The sequence below is a fragment of the Hippopotamus amphibius genome, chromosome 2 (assembly GCF_030028045.1).
Source record: "Hippopotamus amphibius kiboko isolate mHipAmp2 chromosome 2, mHipAmp2.hap2, whole genome shotgun sequence".
In the NCBI taxonomy this organism is placed as follows: Eukaryota; Metazoa; Chordata; class Mammalia; order Artiodactyla; family Hippopotamidae; genus Hippopotamus; species Hippopotamus amphibius.
The window spans coordinates 144,191,759-144,210,461 of record NC_080187.1 but is presented as its reverse complement, the minus strand read 5'-3'; the positions used below and the strand labels follow the sequence as shown (position 1 = coordinate 144,210,461).

Below are 18,703 nucleotides of genomic sequence, written 5' to 3'. Positions count from 1 at the left end.
CAGAAGCCCCATTGCTTCAATCATCAGCTGCTGTGGCAAATCTGTCAAAAAGAAAGGTAGAGTCCATCGTGGCTCCCCATAGCCAACTCAGGACTTCCCATCTCACTCAGAGCTAAGGCTTAGGCCCCCACTAGGATTTACAAGCCCAGTGGGACCACCCTGACCTCCTCTTTCATACCTTCCTCCTCCTCTCTCCAGCTTTTCTCTCCACCTTGATTGTTCTTCCTTCAGATAAATGCATGGCTCCTTCTCTCACTCCTTCAGATCATTGCTCAAATGTCTTTTATCAGTGAGACTTCCTTACTCAAAGCAGAAAAATCTGCCTGCCCACCAAACCTCTCTATCCTCCATCCCTGCTTTGCTTTTTCCATAATACTTTATACCATCTCTCATACTTTATGTTTTACTTGTTTATTATCTATAAGCCCTCACACACTAGATTATGAACTCCATGAAAGTAAGATTTTTGTTTGTTTTGTTCCTTGTTATAGTCCCAGTGCCTATAGTGCCTGGCACAGAGCAGGCACTCAAATATTTATTCTAGGAATTAATATATCAGAAACACCAATCTCAAAACATAACTGTACCAAAAGATCATAAAGAAGCTGATTATACCCAAATCACTTCTCCACTGATCTCATCTTGGCAGAAGCCTTTTTGAAAACAGGCTAAAGGCCTAATGAAACAGAAACCATTTAGAAATAAGTATTCCCAGCCAATCCAAATCAAATGGGTTTGTGAGTCAAAGACAATTTGTTTTGAGGAAAAGATAAAACTATGGAGACAGAAAATGAAGTTGAAAGAAGGTAATCGAACAAATGGATTTCAGATACTGTCCTGGTATGTGCGTAGCTTCGGAAGAAAACCTGAGAGCATTTACAGCTTCTCTCAGACAGGGAAGTTTCCAGCAGACCAGAAAGAACAGACAGGCTCCCCTCCAGGTGAGATGCAGGCCCAGTGCAGGATATAACTGCTCACTTCCCACCAGATCCATCAACCTAATGAACCTGGGGAGAACCCGCCCTCTTTACCTTATACCTACTTATCCTCGCCAGCTTCCAAAACTCATTTGAAACCATGAACAATGCTTTCCTCTAGCCAGTCGGGAGCACTAGAAGCTTTTGTTAAGGCCACACAGCAGTTGGGGAGAATTCTGCCATTACTAAGTCTCATAAATATCATCTGTTTAGCTCCTTGTCTCCATCTTTGTCCTTGTTACCTCCTTCCTCGCCACCTCTGGTCTCTCCCCACAGTCATCCTATATGTCTCTCTAAGACCAATCTTCCCCAAACACCATTTTCATGGGTCATGCACTCTGCTCAAAAATTTACAGTAGTTTCCTATACTATCACATTAGCGCCAACCCTCAAGCCAGGCTTTTGAGAACCTCCATAATCTAGGCCTAGATCAAGTCTACTGACTAAATTTCAGCAGCTGCTTCTTCACCTGCCTCAAAGCATCAAATCACTGCCTTCACCTTCAACAGCACCAGTAAGAGATGAGACTGGAACAGACAGGACCAGGTCTCCAACCCCCATTCCTGCTGAAAGCATCCTCACTTTCCACACCACCCACACCCATTCCCCTCAACCTAGCTTCTAGCCATGCTGCCCTTTCCCACTCGATTTCCACAAAACACACACACACACACACACACTACACACATGCATGTATGCTCATTCATTCGATTGATAATATTAGCTGAGCCCCTACTATGTGCCAGGCCTTATTCTAGTCACTGTGGATACCAGTGAACAAAACAGACTAAATCCCTCGCCATGCAGTGCTGACATTCCAATAGAAGGAGATAGACACACAAAGAAACAAATTCATAATATGTCAGTTAGTCATACAGCCTTTCTCAATAGGAGTTCAACTGAAATTGGAAATTGGAATGACTGCATTTTCAATTCTGAAGCAAAAAAGCTAGCCATGTGAATGCAGGGGAGAAGAGGTTTTAGGGAGAGGGGAGAGCTAGTAGAAAAGCCCTGAAGCAGGAAAGTGCTTGGTGCATTCAAGGAACCTAAGCAGGTGGGAAGCAGATAATGGAGGCCACTAGGACTGACTTTCACTCCTGGATGGAAGGCTACCTTAGATGGAGGACCTGGGGTAGAGGAGCAACATGCTCTGACTTTCATTGTAAAAGGATCACTCCCCTCTGCTGTCTATCATCAGGTAGTAAAACTATGAGGGACTTGTTTTCTTCTTGAACGCACCAAAATTTTCTAAACTGAACACATGTGTGTGTGTGTATTTTTTTTTTTTAAGGCCACACGACAAGGCTTGTGGGATCTTAGTTCCCTAACCAGGGATCAAACCCAGGGAAGCTTGGAGTCCTAACCACTGGACCGCCAGGGAATTTTTTTTTTTTAATTTTTATTGGAGTATAGTTGATTTACAATGTTGCATTAGTTTCAGGTGTAGAGCAAAGTGAATCAGTTATACATATACATATATCCACTCTTTTTTAGGTTCTTTTCCCCTATAGGCCATTACAGAGGATTGAGTAGAGTTCCCTGTGCTATAAGTAGGTCCTTATTAGTTATCTATTTTATATATAGTAGTGTGTATATGTCAGTCCCAATCTCCCAGTTTATTCCTTTCCCCACCCTTACCCCCTGGTAACTATACCATATTTTTTAAATGAAGGAAAAACAATCTTTCTAATCCTTTAAGACTGAGTCCAAATTCTACCTCTGCCTCAAAGCCCCCTGTTCCAGTGCTAGGCCATGCTGTACCCTATGCCCTGGCCAGCAGGACCACTAGCATGGCCCCAGCGTTAGTAGCACCTGCCTACAGCAACTAATGTTCATGGAAGTTTCTTTTGCTGCCCTCACTTCTCTCCTGTCATGCAGGAACATGTCCCTTCGGACACTTTTGCCCCAAGTGCCTGCCTGGGTCCCAGTCTTTCTCTCCATTGGCTTAATTAATTTCTGGTAATTAAAGCTACAGTTTAGTGATGAACTGCTAAGAGACTGACCTCTCCTGGGGGTGTAAATATTTTAAAAGGGGACTCTAAGTGGAAACACAAATGTTTTAAGAGAAATGAAGCTATAATGGTGGAATGCTAGGCACTGGGGTTCATAGTTTGTGGGTAGGTGGCTACTTTCTCCTAAAGGGTACAGATGCTTAGAAAAGCAGTGTCAAAGGGAGACAAGTGAAGTAATGAAAGATGAGATTACATCATTGCTACCACCTCCCTCCTCCCAAATGGCCATTCAATCCATTTTAGGTACCAGAGAATGTTTCCCAGAGGTAACCCCAGCCATCTCAGAGGGGTGACTTGTGTGAAAGTAACCACCACCCTCAGAAAGAAAAGCTCCCTTAAGACGCTTCTGGTCTGGAAGAAAATTGTTCTCTAATTGCTTTCAGTGGGGGAACTCCTTCAGGGCAAAGTTTATCTCACGTGACTCTTTTATGCTCCACAGAGCATCCAGCTCTGGGTTGGGCCCAGGGTGGGCCTTTCATAAGCAACTGTAGATAACTGATCAACGATGGCCCAGTTGCAAAAAGGCTCCAAAGGATTTTAAATACACGTAAGCATTCTAAGTAAGAACAACAGTAGTATTAATCACACACCTAACATTTTTAAGGGTCTGAAGATTTATAGCCTTAACGAAGTCGTAGACAGTGAAGCAGTTTTTACAGCCTCAGCCAGTTCAGCTCAGGTCTGGAGAGTCTGTCTAACAAGGCAAAGGCAGACAGCAGCCCTTGTCCACACAGACCTGAGCCTCGGCTGGGCCAAGTCCCAGAAGAATCTGAACAGCTGCTCGCTGCCCACTCCTGGATTCCCTTCTCCAAAAATGCCAAAGCTCTGCCTCAGATGTGTTTTCAGGCCCTGGAATAGCCTTGAGAGGCTTGCAGTTACAATGGTCACCTACCTTCAAGACGTCTCTCTCTGGTCTCACTCTGCCCTTGGCTTGCTAAAGAACAACTTCAACTTCAGGAACTGAATTGGCAGATAGGAGTAGAATGCTGTAAACTGCAGCAAACCAGGGGAATAGAAGTGGAGCCAGAACCCCCTCCACTGGCTCACGTTCAGCTCCAGCTTGCCAAAGGCAGTGTTGGTAAAATGTTCCTATGCCCCAAAACTGGATGGATATGCGGATGGATATGAGACAGCTCCCTGCCTCTCTCCCTAGATGGGCTGAACCTCCAGAGGGAGGGAAATTCCAGGAATGTATGTGAGGTTTATATACAGGAACCCCTCTCTTTAGCATCCCCCACATCCCTGTGGTCCACGGGAAAGGGCCCAGGGCCATGCCTAAAAGCCGCGACTTAAGAGCATGTCCCCAAAAAACACCCAACAAATAAAGCTAGAAGCCAATTCATTCTACGCATCAACTCCTCCCAAATGGATGCAGCCATGGCTCCCTGAATTCAGGAACTATCCCAATCAGAGGTCCTAGCCTAATTCACCTGCTGGGGAGAGCTGTCATTACTGCACATCTACCAAAGGCAGTGACCAAGGAGGGGTGGCCAGTTCCAACATCATACCTCTTCTTGAGGGACATATTTCTGGGCAGTTTGAGTTTTTGCTTTAGAGTATTTAATGTTTGTCCCTAAAATTAAAAATAGATTTACTGGTTGCTTTTGTAAAAATGACATATAAGCTTATAGAAAATTCAAATGACAGGCAAAAATATAAAGAAAAAAGTAAAAACCACTCTAATCCCACCACTCAGAGGTAAGATCTTACAGTAAACTCTGTTCTGCAGAGGAAGTGAACCTATTCTTAGTTAAACCTAGGGTGTCGCTCTTGCTTTTCTGGATAAGCCTGTGGATTTAGTTTTGCAGAAGACCCTTAATGCCACCTCTGAACTACTTGAAAAAAATTCATGGGTCTCCAATATTTCTGGAGCTCACAAATGGACCTAACAAAGTCATACAGACTCCCTGCCCCACACACATACTGACTCGAGGCCAGGAGTTCATCTGTTCAGCAGACATACCACTTTTTTTCACTCACGGCAGCAGTCTTTCTACAATCAATCACATAAATAGACATCATCATCCTTTTCATCTCCTGGAGCATGTAAATGAGAGGAAGGGGGACACCATTACCTCTGATACAATGCCTTTAGAATCTGAAATGGAGTATCTGGGTAGATGTGACTTTACCCAAAGTCGCACAACAAACAGAGGACAGCTATTCTCTAAGTGCTGATGGATTTGAGGAATGATTCTGTGGTGACACCAAACTCAAAAGGTGTTCATTGACTTTTCTTTCAGTCATAAAAAGGGTCCAATGTATCAACACACACATAAACACTTACCACTGTCAAATAAAAATGAATGGTTGAAGTAGCATTTTTATCCCTAAAAACATTTCTAAAAATTAATAAGCTAATGGATATCCCATCCCATACTCCTAAAGCATGAAGGAGGAGAACACTGGACCAGGTGCCCACAAATGGAAACATACACAGACTGTGGGTACATGCAACTGTTTCACCTCACAGACATCAGCACTAGATGATGTCTCCTGTTCAGGATGCTCCTATTTTAGTAAGGAAAAAGAAAGAGTTAAAACAAACTTGCATATAAAGATAGAGCTGGAGATAAAGGTCTAATAAAAACAGTAAATATTAAAATGTTAACAGTAGCTCCAGGTTATAAGATTTATCAGTTTTATTTCATTTGTATACCTATCTGTATTGGCTAAATTTTCTACATGAATGTTCTTTAGAGTTTTAAAAGAAAAATAATTAATCCATAATCTAGGTTGGTCTATTTGGATTCTATTTTCTGCTGTAGAAAAATAAAGATTCAAAATTCTAGAGGGTCCACCACTCTTCCCAGTTCTGTGGAAGCAGAAGACAGTGTTGAGAAAAGCTCAAACCTCATGAAGATTCCAATCTAACAAGAAAGCTCACAATGACCAGGCTGAGCAGAGGGCAAGAATTATTACCTTCTTTTCTGTCTCCAATGTGTAGGGAAGATGAAAATCCTAAACCAACCTCTCCTTCAAGTGCAACAAAAAGCACCGCCCCCACCCCTCCAGCCCCACCTCTTCCAAGAGTTCACAGACCTCTGCTCTCCCAACAATTTCCAATATATCTGTTCACAACTATCCCTTGGCCACAAAATTACCCACACCACTTGGTATCCGCATACCTTCTCCAGTAACCCAATTCTAGGGAACCCCCTTTTCCAATACTTTATTTCTAAAAAAAGTTATTCCTTCTTTTCCTTAAGTTTCACAAACACAGGATCCCACCCAAACCATACAGAATCATTCATTCTATCAATTAATAACCATTATTAACTACACTGTATAGAGTTTGAGGAAAGATTATGTTAACAAAAAGGGTTAGTTTTCATGGAGCCTGAGAAAAACAAATGGGAATTGAGGAGCAAAAGTTTGTTAGTATGTCCTAGCCCTGGCCAGAAGTCAGGGGGTGAGGGCGGGGAGGGTCATGGCCAGAGGACAGAAACATCTGTCATTCTGCAGTTTCATTTCTCAAGGCTAGTTAATACCCTGAGTTTATGCATCAGTCTCTTCCAAGTTTGGTTAGTCCGTCTCCCTGGATCCAATCAGCTCTGCATGCCCTACCAAACTGAATTTCGGGTTTATGAAACTGAGAACCAGATCCTAAAGCACAGAGATCCCACAGGAATAAGGTCACCTCCCAGGATGACATCTGTGTTCACTCTCTAACAGCAACACTCATCATGGTATATCTAATAGTCTCTGATAGGCCCCTGTGACTTACAGAATCAAATCCAAACTTGACCTGCCTTTCACAAGCCCAACTCAGCTTCCCAGCCGCATCCCTGGACAAACCAAGTTTCTCATGGCTCCATGCTTTGACACATGACTCTCTACATATAATGTCCTTTGCCCAGTCTTATTTGCCTGCAAAACTCCTATTCTTCCTCTAAAACCCAGTTCAGAAGTCATCTCACCCTAAAGCCTTCCCTACTTCCCAAGGCATTTAGTTCTTACTGCTCCCAACTGTAGCTTTCTAACTACAAGGGCTTTGGAGAATTTGTTAACTACATTGTAGCTCATTCTTTTAATTATCTGACCTCCCCTGGATACCTTGAGCTTCTTGAAGGAAGGAACTCACATTGTATCTATAAGCCCTAGCACAGTGTCAAGACTGAAATAAGAGATCAATGTTGAAGGATTGATCACATGGAACATTGGCATTAAGTTATTTAGTGGAAAAGAGAGTCTCACAATATTCAAGAATTCAATTATCTATATACTTAATCTCATCCAAAATGACAATAGGAACGGGAGGCAGCATGGATGTTTCAAAATTATAAGTAACAATAACAACTGACATTTGTACTCAGTTAATTTGATCAGCACAACAACCCTAGGAGGTGGGTACTTTCTTCTGCATTTAAGCTGAGAAAAGCTTGAGGCTTTTCCAACAGGACAATGAGGCATGAGAGGGGTTAAATAACTCAAAATCATTCAGTAAGTGGCAGAAACAAGACACAAACTGGGTAGTCTGGCTCCAGAGCTAGTGGGCTCTGGAATTAGGAAGATCTGGGTTTGAGTACAGATTATGTTACAAATGAGGCTGTATATGTAAAGGGGGCAGGACAACCCCTTTCTCTTAGAGTGCAGAGGATTAAGTTAAATATGATAATGTTTGCAAAAGTCTCTAACATTGATTCTCCCACCTAACAGGCACTCCATAAATGTTAACTCATTTTCCTTTCCCTTCCTAAAAGCTGGGCAAAATAGTCTCTGAGGAAAAAGATCAAGTAGTGAGGACACTCAACGCAGAAAGCCTTGCCTTACCTGATTCTCTGTCCACACCAGACCTTTTAAAATGTAAATATCATCATGTCACTCACTTACAATCCTTCAAAATTTCCTAATTACACTGGGGATAGGATCCAAACTAAGGAGGGAAGGCACTCTATCCCCAAGGCCCCCAGTGATCTGACACACCTCTCTATGAAGTTACAGCCCCTCTCCTTCTCCCCCTCCAGCCATACAGGCCTCTTTCACTTCCTCCAACTTGCCAAGCACTGTACTGCTCCACACATGGTTAACTCTTAACCCTCCTTCAGGTCTCAGCCTGTCACTTCCTCAAGGGAAGCCTTCCCTGAGCCCCCAACCCAAATCAAGGCCCATATCTCTCACTACTCTTTTCACCTTTCTTTCCTGGTACTCATCACAGTTTGAAATGATTAGTTAACCACGTCTTCCAAAGTTTTATTCAAAAGACCGTCTCAGGAGGCCTTTCCAGACCACTCAAATATAAATTCAGTCCCTACCCAATAACTCATATCCTCCTTCCCTATTTTCTTTCTCTCGTTAGCACTTATTAGCAGACTATATTTTTATTACATATTTTATTTTATTGTCTCACCCCCTAGAATGAAACCTCCACAAGGGCAGTTATTTTTGCTTTTCTTCACAGCCTCTAAAACAATGCCTGGCACATATTGGTTGACAAATATTTGTTGTTGAATGAAATTTCAAGATTATTTATTATTGGGCCTTCTCACTGGTCTATGAGCTCAAGCTAAAACATGTCTTTCTGGTTTGCCACTGTACTCCCAACACCTAGTCCAGTGCCTGGCACATAATAATGGCTCAGTAAAATTTTACTAAATGAATCAATGCCATGACCAGTGGAAAAATTGGAAAATGGCCAAAATATGTGTGCTAGCACCTTGCTTCTTGTTCTCTTTCACTGTATAATGTACCTGTAAGTTTGAGGAAACAACCCCTGAAATCCCACCAAGCACCCGCCAGGCCAGGCATCTGTCTGTCCACATCCTGTATCCTCAGCCACACTGTACACACCAACAGATGCACCCTACAGGCCCTCCAGAACACAGAGCTGAAGGCAAGTGGGCCAGCCCTAAGCCAAATACCATCTTACCCCCAAGTCCCACTCTCTGACTGCCAGTCCTATTCTAGGTTAGTCCTGGGTGCCAGACATGCTGCCCTGGATGGGCCTGTGGATTTATTCCAATCCAGAATTTTTAATGCCTCCTCTGGCCTACTCAAAAAAGAAAAAAAAAAAAAAAAAAAAAAAGTTAAAAATCCCTGAGCAGTTCCAATTATCCTGGGGTTCTCAGAAGCAGGCACACCTAAGGTCGTACGGACCCCTCCCCCTCACACGCGCAGATCCAAGGCCAGGAGGCCATCTGTCCAGCAGACGCTCTCCGTCCTCCCTCGGGTCACATTGAGCCTTTCCCCCCCAGGTTGGCAGGAAGAGCCCCTGCAGAGAGACAGTCTCCACCCTGATCAACAGGCCTGGTCACCCCCTGGGTCCCCAACTCTGGAGCAGGAATACCCGTCTGCTCCCGAAGAAATCTTCCCCAGGGTCAGAACTTGGGCGGAGGTTGGGGGAGGGACTGAGGGGCGCCAAAAATGGTCGATCCCCCAAGTGTCTGTCCCGTGACGGCGCCTGCTCTTCGGGCGACCGGGACGGTCCGGCTGACAGGGCGCCCCAGCGGGGGAAAGAGGCACCGTTATCCATGCCCGGGCGGGGGGCTGCGGGCCGACGCCGAGGGCGGCCGCCCGTCCCGCGCGGGGAGGACAGCAGCGTGCCCGCCCGGCGGGGCAGCGGCGGGTCGGCGCGGCGGAAGGGGCAGGCGGCCCGTCCGCCGGGGGCGGGGTGGGGTGGCGGCCCGGGCCCGCCAGGCGGCGGTCGGGGGAAGTGGCTGCCGCCTGAGGCGGCGAGCAGGGTCCGCCTGGCTGCAGGGCCGGGCCGCGGCGCGGGCGCGGGCTCGGCCCCGACTCCGCTCAGCCCCGGCTCGGGCTGGGGCTGCCTCGGCGGCGGCCCCGGCCCACAAGCCCCGCCCGGCCCGGCCCGCGGGGGGCGCTTACCTGGCGGCGGCGGCGGCTGCAGGCCCCGGGCTCGGCCGCGCGCGTCCCCAGCGCCGGCTGCGGGAGCCACAACATGGCGACGGCGGTGGCGGGCGGGGCTGCGGCTCCGGGGGCGGAGCGGGGGCGGGAGCCGGCCTGGCGGCGGGACCTGGCTGGGGCCGCGGGCGGGGGGGGGTGGCGGGGCGGGCAGGCGGAAGGCGACTCGGACCTGGGCACCCGCCCAGGGCGGTGCGGCTGAGGGGCTGCCCCGGCCTGGGCCCGGCCGCTCGCCTCTTGCCCGCCGCCTCCCGCCCCAGGCGGGCTGCACGGCACCGACCCGACGGCGGCGGCGGTGGAGGCGGCCGGCGGTGGAGGCGGGGCGGGACGGGGTGTGGACGGCGCCGGGCAGGGCTGGACCCTCGACCTCGCGGACCCGGGCCCGGCCCCTGGCCTACGCCTGCCCCGCCGAGCACCCGGCGCGATTCCGGCCAGGCGGCCGCTCCCTGCGACCTGGGCCTCTCGTCCTCTGACGCGCCTCCCGGGCAGGGCCCTTCGGTCCGGGCCGAGGTCCCCCACTAGAGGGCCACGATCTGCCTACGCGGCTGTCTCGCCCCAGCGGACGGCCAGCGCCTCTGGAGCCGGGACAGCGTCCTCTTCCCTCAGATCTGTCACGTAGTGGGGCCTAGTAGGCTGTTAAGTGAAAGGTAGCAGAGGTGGCGTGGGCCTCACTTAGTAGGTGAGCCCTAAACCTTCGGTCATCGTTGGATCTAGGGACTTGCACGCAGGCCTGGGGGTGCCGGGCACTCTGACGTGTTGCCTCTGGGGTGACCGTGAGACCCCGGGCGAACAGAGTTGGAGGCCTGGCAACGGGTGCCTCCCAGGCGTAGACTGCGAGATCTCTGAGTTACTGGGGAAGCGATGACTGTGCGAGGTGAGAACTCGGAGAGGCGGGCAGATGGCCAGGAATGTGGCGGGCAGGACCTTCCAAGAACCCAGAGTACCTGGAAACAGGCGGCGTTAAGGTGGCAGCTAGGTGAGGTTGGGAGAGCACGGAGATGAGGCCCTGGTGTCTGGCAGTGAGCACCTACTGCTAACCGTGGAGAAATGCCCTCTGAAGAACCGGGAAAGACGCCAGTTTGCTCGAGGCGTGGGACTGTCTTTCAGCCGGCGTCTGCTGCACGCCAGGCTCTAAGCTGAGTTGAGCACTTGGGTAGGGAGTATGTGGTAGTGAAGCAATTAAGGCAGTAAAGGGTGATGATTCCAGAAGTTTGGCAGGAAGAGGGGGTAAGAAAGTAGGCCTGTAGCTCCAGGGGTAGTAAGAGTAAAGGAGAGAGGTGATTTTTCCCCCCACTTTGAGGAAGAGCTCTCAAAGGAATTGGGAGAGGAGAATAAAAGTTAAGATACAGGGACTTCCCTGGTGGTCCAGTGGTTAGGTCTCCCCGCTTCCAACGCAGGGGGCACGAGTTCGATCCCTAGGCAGGAAATTTCCGCATGCCACGTGGCCCGGGCAAAGGTGGGGGGGGGGAGAAAGAAAAAAAGATGAGGATAATTAATAGTGGGTATCTCAGCAAAGAAAAAGGAAATAGGGCTGGGGAAGGGGGAGGAAGAAATCCTACTAGATTTAAAGGATACACAAAGATAGAAATATTTTGAGGTGGGGAGGCATGCATCCTCAGCCCTGCATGTTTCCATGGGTCAGCTGCCTGGATGACCCCCAAAGTCAACCATAATCCTGGTGGGGGGTCACTGCCCTTTAAAATTTAAGTGCAATTGGCTCAAACCCCTATTCCATGTAGAGTGGGAAAGTCAGCATATCTGCCAGTATTTCCAAAGATTCATGGGGAAATTACACTTCTCCAAATTATCACTGGCCGCAATTTCCTATTTCCAAAAGCATACTCCATTGTGCTCATTTAGGAAATTTGTCACTATACCCTGGATACCACTCCATTTGTATTCCCCCAAAATACAGCACCATGCTTGTGAGAACATGCAAAATACCCAGTGTTATATGATTGTTATATTATAGTTCATTGGTAACCATTAAAAATCATATTGAAGGACTTCCCTGGTGGCAGTGGTTAAGAATCCAGCTGCCAATGCAGGGGACACGGGTTCGATCCTTGGCATGGGAAGATCCCACATGCTGTGGAGCAACTAAGCCTGTGCATCACAACTACTGAACCTGTGCTCTAGCCCACGTGCCACAGCTATTGAAGCCCACGTGCCTAGAGCCTGTGCTCTGCAGCAGGAGAAGCCTCCGCAATGAGAAGCCCACACACCACAAAGAAGAGTAGCCCCTGCTTGTCACTAGAGAAAAGCCCACACACAGCAACTAAGACCCAGAGCAGCTGATAAATAAATAAATAAATAAATAAATTTATTTTTTAAAAATCATATTGAACACAACATTGTAAATCAACTATACTCGAATATAAAACAAAAAGTTTTAAAAAATCATGTTGGGTATATGCCCAGTAGTGGGATTACTGGATCATATGGAAGTTCTATTTGTAGTTTTTTAAGGAACATATACCCAAAGAAAACCATAATCCCAAAAGAAACTTGTACCATCATGTTTATTGCAGCACTGTTTACAATAGCCAGGACATGGAAGCAGCCTAAATGCCCATCAACAAATGAATGGATAAAGAAGATGTGGCATATATATACAGTGGAATATTACTCAGCTATAAAAAGGGATGAGATGGAGCTGTATGTAATGAGGTGGATAGAACTACAATCTGTCATACAGAGTGAAGTAAGTCAGAAAGAGAAGGACAAATATTGTATGCTAACTCACATATACGGAATCTAAAAATGGTACTGATGAACTCAGTGACAAGAACAAGGACGCAGATACAGAGAATGGACTGGAGAACTCGAGGTATGGGAGGGGGCGGTGGGTGAAGGGGAAACTGAGAGGAAGCAAGAGAGTAGCACAGACATATATATACTACCAACTGTAAAATAGATAGTCAGTGGGAAGTTGTATAACAAAGGGAGTCCAACTCGAGGATGGAAGATGCCTTAGAGGACTGGGACGGGGAGGGTGGGGGGGACTCGAGGGGGGGAAGTCAAGGAAGGGAGGGAATACGGGGATATGTGTATGAAAACAGACGATTGAACTTGGTGTACCCCCAAAAAAATAAAAAAAAATAAATAAAAATCATGTTGAAGAAAAAGGTTAATGACATGGCATGTACTTGTAATTAAAAAGCACATCATAAGATGACATAATACCAGCTTGTAATGTATAAATATACATAAATGTGTATCACACATAGATTTTAAAATGGGATTTTTCTTTTCTTCTGTGACTGTATTTTCTTATTTTTATAGTAGTATATTAATATTTATCTTGAAATCAGGAAAAATGACATTTTAAAGTGTATTTTTATGAAAGGTATTTTTTTTTTAAGATATGTATGGAATTCAAAAGAAAGATATTAGAAATCAGGAAAGGAAGTTGGAAATGGATCTTTGAAAGATGGATGGGACTTTGGCAAGCAGAGATGGGCAAGTTGAGGAGGCTGCCTATGTGGAAGGAACAGTACAATCAATGATACAGAACGAGAATTTCAGCCAACACCAAGAGGTCAGTTTGGTTGGAGCACAGATTCATGTGGGAGAAATATAGGTGAATCAGCCTGGAAAGGTAGGGCAATAGTCCTGAATGCCAAGCTGAACCCTTTGTAATTTGACAGCTGGAAGAACCCTGGAGCTTGAAATGTGCAGGTGATAAATTTTAAAGTAATGTTCCTGTAACCTCTTCCTTAATGAGATTCTAGATCTTAGCCCTTCTACCTTAATGATATCTGGGCATCTGATTGACTCAGAGTGAAGAGGTAGGGACAACAGTTTTTTCATTCCAGCTGTTCACAGAGTGAGAACTAGCCCTTGCTTCTCTGGTTATTCATTACTACAATTTTTATTCACAAAGCAGCAGTTTTGGAGAGCAAATTAGCAAAGAGTGAAAATGCAAGGAAGAGGAAATGTGCGCTTTAAACCAATGCTTTGCCAAAAAAAAATTTTTTTTACGACTTTCTATGAGGTCGGGTGTTTTTAAGATTCCATATATAAGTGAAATCACAGTATTTGTCTTTCTGTGATTTATTTTACTTCACATAATGTCCTCAGGATCCATCCATGTTTTCAAAAATGTCATGATTTCCCTCTTTCTTATGGCTGAATAATATTCTTTGCACTTTTTTTGACTGTGACCTTCCATAAGAAATATATTCCACATTTCAACCCAGAATATATACACATGTGCACACAGACACACACACCTCTGAAACAAAACATTTCATGAAATATTACCATTATTTTATACAATGCATTCTGATATTTTCAACTTTATTATTTTTATTTCTTTTTAAATACTGGTCATTGATCTTATGACCCATTATAGGGCTCCAAAATGCCTTAAAGGACATTGAAAAAAGGCTAGACTATTATTCCCTGCTATGTTTGCAGTTCTCATTTAAATCCATACAGGCAGTGACCTTAAGTTTGCCATGTTTACATGTCCTAGAAATCAGGCAAGACTCTCTCAGGATGTGGTGGGGGAGGGGATAGAAGGATTGGCAGGAGCCATGTTTGGGTTTCTCTTCCCTTCTCAGTAAATATTTCCTGATATCAGTATTTCTCAGGAGCCATAAGTATTTTCTCCTTTGTCTAGCTTGAGATACAGACCAAACTTCGAACAAGACTAGACTACCACCTACAGACTACCAGAGACAACTTTTTATTTGAATGAACAGAATCATGGACTAAAATAAAAGGGGAAAAAATATATCTGGATTGTGACAATACACAGAATCCATCTTCTCCAACACTACTGGAGCACTCCAGGGACAGTAAGTGTTATCTCTTGCTTAGAAGTTTGGAACCAGTGAAAAGATGAAGATATCAACTTTATTACCAATAAAGCTGAGCTGAATAATGCCCTGGTTGATGACCAATAGGCTTTTACTCTTCTTTGAATTAAAATAATCTCCCCCCAAAACTCCAACCTACACTTTGCAGACACCTAGCATCTTTAACCGTGTATGGTTAGAGAAGACGGCTCTCTCTTTACGGGCAAGCAGATAAAAATTCACCAAAAGGAATAGGGAATAAGGATTTATCCCTGCCCAAACAAATTGGATCTAGCCCAGTAGTTGGTCAGTCAATTGGAAAAGTATATTCAAGCAGTGAATTATAAAAAGTGGCAAATAGGGACTTCTCTGGTGGCGCAGTGGTTAAGAATCCGCTGGCTAATGCAGGGGACACAGGTTTGATCCCTGGTCCGGGAAGATCCCACATGCCGTGGAGCAACCAAGCCTGTACACTGCTACTGAAGCCCATGTGCCTAGAGCCTGTGCTCCACCACAAGAGAAGCCACTGCAATGAGAAGCCCACGTACCGCAATGAGAGTAGCCCCCACTCACCACAACTAGAGAAAGCCTACTCACAGCAACCAAGACCCAATGCAGCCAAAAAAAAAAAGTGGCAAATACAAACATTAACATTTCATTTTCACTTGAAACCTATATGGAACACCCACTTGTCAATCTTTTGATGTGAGGTCAAACCTTTTATTTGAGCAACAGTGGCAATTAGAATTCTTGAGTTGTCTTTCTTACGTAATTCGTATCCATAATATATTTTCTATGCTTTCCAATTTGTCTTTTTCAAGTTGACTGAGGGGGCTTCCCTGGCAGTCCAGTGGTTATGACTCCATGCTTCCACTGCAGGGGGCACAGGTTCTATCCCTGGTCCTGGAACTAAGATCCCACATGCCTTGCAGTGTGACCAAAAAACAAACAAACAAACAAAAAGTTGACTGAGGACTTAGAGCTTCTTGCAAAGCAATATAACTAGAGGTTCCTTCTTTAAAAAAAAAAAAAATTCTTTGTAATTCTCTCACCTATGTCTGGTTTGACAGTAATTTTCAACTGGTCTTTAGCTAATATTTCCAAAGCATTCAACTGACATTTCATAGAAATTGCTCTTTCTTTTTCATGCTTATGTCTCATCAGTTTATGTAATTTTAATTAAATTAATTATACTCTGGCAAACAGCTGTCTTAAGCAGCTTGGGATCCAAACACAACAGACTTTTGTTAGGCATCTAACAAAACTGGTAGGAAGAAAAAGAAATATGTAGGTATTCCAGAGATGGACTCACCAGTCCAAAGCATTCAGCAGGCATGAGCAGTAGTCAATATGTTTATTTGGAGGAAATGGAAAGCATAGATTCCAGAGAGTTCATTCAAACAAAACCAATCAATACTCATATACTAGTATAAGCGACTCTGGGTGCACATATCTTAACATTCTTCTTCTGTCATGTATCCATTTTATAAATGTTTATTGATATTTAGGACAGTGCCAGGCACTACACCACAAGGCCCTGATGAAGCCCAGCTCACTGAAGAGGAAGAAACTGGTATGTAAACAAGATGAAGAGGCAGGAGGAGGGACAAGGAGAAATGTTAAGGAGCAAATCCCTTTACCTTCTCTCTACTCCATCCCCTCAGAATCACTGTCCCACCATTCCCACTTGGCTGAAAAAATGGCTTTAAGTATCTTAGGGTGGGTATGGCTATCACAGAAATCCACATGGTAACACCACCTACTACAGCAGCAATATATATATATATATATTCCTTATGTTCTTTCCAATGCTAATGAGATGATGCAGGTAGGCCATTCAGAGAAAGCTGTGGCAGTGGGAATTGGTATAATCCTCTTAAAAAGCAATTGGACAGTACTCTGAAGAGCTTTAATAGAGATGACTCTCTTTTGATTCATCAGTACCACTCCTAGAAACTTTTCCTTAAGTCCTCCCTCCTTTTCAAGAAGATGGCACCAGAGGCAAAGAAGGAAACCCCTGCCCCCACCAAAGCCAAAGCCAAAGCCAAAGCAAAGACTTTGAAAACAAAGAAAGCATTGTTGAAAGACGTCCATGGCCACCCCCTCCCCCCCAAAATTCAGATGTCACCCACCTTGCCACAGCCCAAAACACTGCGGCTCAGACGGCAGCCCAAATATCCTTGGAAGAGCACCCCTAGGAGAAACAAGCTTGACCATTATGCCATCGTCAAGTTCCCCCTCACCACCAAGTCAGCCATGGAGAAGATAGAAAACAAAACACTTGTGTTCATTGTGGATGTCAAGGCTAATAAGCATCACATGAAACAGGCTGTGAAGAAGCTCTATGACCTTGACGTGGCCAAGGTCAACACCCTGATCAGCCTGATGGAGAGAAGGCATATGTTTGACTGGCTCCTGACTATGATGCTTTGGATGTTGCCAACAAAATTGGGATCATCTAAACTGAGTCCAGCTGGCTAATTCTAAATATAAATGTTTTCACTAAAAAAATGAAAATTTAAATTAAAAAAAAAAAGGAAGGAAGGAAGGAAGGAAGAATCCTCCCCAAAAGAGAAGGGCCACGTGCACAATATTTACTAGAACCTTATTTGTGAAAGTGAAAGTTTGAAACACGTGAATGATTAAGTAACTTATGGTATACCACATTGTATGACTTATCACTGAGTAGGCACCCAATGGAGTTACAGAAAACATCTGATTACATATTAAATGAGAAAAGATGATGTGCTCAATTATGCTGAGAATCACTGAATTATATACTTTAAAAGGACGAACTTTTGGAAATTCCCTGTTGATCCACTGCTTAAGACTCTGCATTTTCACTTCTGGGGCTGTCTTCAATCCCTGGTTGGATCTCCATGTGGCCAAAAAACATACAAAAAAAAAAAAAAAAAAAGGTGAACTTTGTGAGTTGTATCCATTTCTTTTAAAAAGATGCAATTCTCAATTTCTACTTTTGTATCAGCCAAGATCAGCAGGAAACAGATGGCCTGCTCAATGTGTGTCTGAAGAAAGTTAATGAAGGTACAATGTACAAAGATGCGGGCAGAACTGAGAGAAAGCAACAAAGGAAAATGAAGTACCTCAGGGCTCTTATCTGCTGAGAAGCCTCATCAACCCAGACCTGAAGGGGCAAAGAGATGGGGCCAGTGCTCATTGACAGCAACAGCTGAAGGAGAGGGAAGGCTGACAGGAATTTCTAGGAATATAGTGCTGCCCCTCTCTCTCTCTCTCTCCCTCTTCCTGTGGTACCTCCCAGTGGCTGAACCCAAGAGGAAGCCTAAGGGCAAATGAGCCCAGATGACACTGTCCTTCAAGGTCAGCCTCTGGAGAAGGAAGGAGAGTAGTGAATCTGGAGGCAGATTATCTAGCAGCTATGTGATCATATAACAATGTGAGAACTATCTAAACATGTGACCAAGGACCTTAAGGGAACCTGGAAAATCAGAGTTTGTACAGTTAAAAAGTGCAGATAGTTAGAGAACAGGTAGGATGGGTGTAAAGGGCCAGGAAAGATTGTTAACTCAGACTGAGACAAGGATGAGAACCAGATGCAGGAACAATTTATTGTTTGGTCAAATACTGAGCTGGAGTCTGAGCTCTGGAAGAGATTAATAGGAGACACAGAGCTAAATCAGAGTGGAGCATTAGAAATTCTTCCCCTATTGGCTATTACGCTGCATTTCTCCTTCCCAGCTAAACTTCATGCCTTCAGCAAGTAATTGTTTAGTACCTATTATGTGCCAGGAACTGTTGGGCCCTGGAGTTTGAGGAAGGAACAAAATTAACTTAACAACCTTGCTGTCCTAGAGTTTATATCCTGGTGGGAGGAGAGAGGCAACAGATAAGTAAATGTAAGTCAAGGTTGATAAGTGCTATAAAGAAAAGCACAGGAGAGCAGGGAAATAAAATTCTGCCTATTCTACCTCTTTAAAAAAAAAAAGACCATACATGCCCACACACACCAGAGCTCCTGAGTAACTCAGGACTTTGATATCTCTCACCTGGACTAAGATCAGACTATCCTAAT

At 45.0% G+C, this 18,703-nt stretch overlaps 1 protein-coding gene and 1 pseudogene across 3 annotated transcripts in view; one reads left to right on the top strand and one right to left on the bottom strand.

Moving 5' to 3' along the window:
* The window catches only part of ZNF592 (zinc finger protein 592), a 51,847-nt gene extending 41,874 nt beyond the window's left edge, over positions 1–9,973 (bottom strand). Inside the window, exon 1 of one of the 3 annotated variants that reach the window (XM_057722106.1) lies at positions 9,812–9,973. The gene's annotated coding sequence lies outside the window, so the exon portion shown is untranslated. The remainder of the gene's footprint in view (positions 1–9,811) is intronic. The other 2 variants (XM_057722102.1, XM_057722105.1) reach the window with 2 other exon arrangements.
* Positions 9,974–16,641: 6,668 nt separating this feature from the next.
* Positions 16,642–17,060, top strand: LOC130846212 (60S ribosomal protein L23a-like; annotated as a pseudogene).
* Positions 17,061–18,703: the final 1,643 nt, after the last annotated feature.